Here is an 838-nt window from a genome sequence, read left to right on the forward strand (position 1 = left end):
GGCGGGGGCGCGCGGCAATGACGACGACGGGCGGCGGGGGCGGCGAGGGCGACGGCACGGCGGCGCGGCGGTGTCGGCGTCGTCGAGATCGAGACTCGCGCGCGCGAGAAGTGGAACGAATTAGTGGCGACGATAACTGATTTTTCGTAAGTGTAGTATATATAGGATGGGCCTTTAGTACCGGTTGGTGGCTCCAACCGGTACTAAAGGCCAATTTTGACCAGCCCAAGCGGTGGGAAACGTGGGCCTTTAGTACCGGTTGGTGGCTCCAACCGGTACTAAAGGGCAACACATTAGTACCGGTTGGAACCTCCAACCGGTACTAATGCCCGTGCGCTGCCACCCACAGTGCGCTACGTTTAGTCCCACCTCGCCGAGCGAAGGGCAGCCGCACTGGTTTATAAACCCAGCCGCGGCTGCCCTTTCGTACGCCTCTATATAGCAGGCTTCTGGGCCTAACTAGGGCGTGCTGCCCTGTGAGCCTGCTGGCCCTATTGGGCATGTATTTGCACACCCAAGGTCTGGCAGGCCAACCGGGCAGCGCCCCAAGATGTTTCTTATAAATTTTTTTATTTTCTGCATTATTTATTTTCTTCTATTTATTTTTGAGTAATTTTTTTATATAGTTATTTCTTTTCTGCTTTATGTTTTTCTTCTATTTATTTTTGAATATTTTTTTGTTGTATTTAGTTTCTTCGTGAATTTTTTTGCTTTATATATTTTTTTTTCTTTTCTGCATTATTTATTTTCTTCTATTTATTTTTGAGTAATATTTTTATATAGTTATTCCTTTTCTGCTTTATTTTTTTCTTCTATTTATTTCTGAATAGTATTTATT

This window comes from Triticum dicoccoides, chromosome 6B (assembly GCF_002162155.2).
Source record: "Triticum dicoccoides isolate Atlit2015 ecotype Zavitan chromosome 6B, WEW_v2.0, whole genome shotgun sequence".
Taxonomy (NCBI): domain Eukaryota; kingdom Viridiplantae; phylum Streptophyta; class Magnoliopsida; order Poales; family Poaceae; genus Triticum; species Triticum dicoccoides.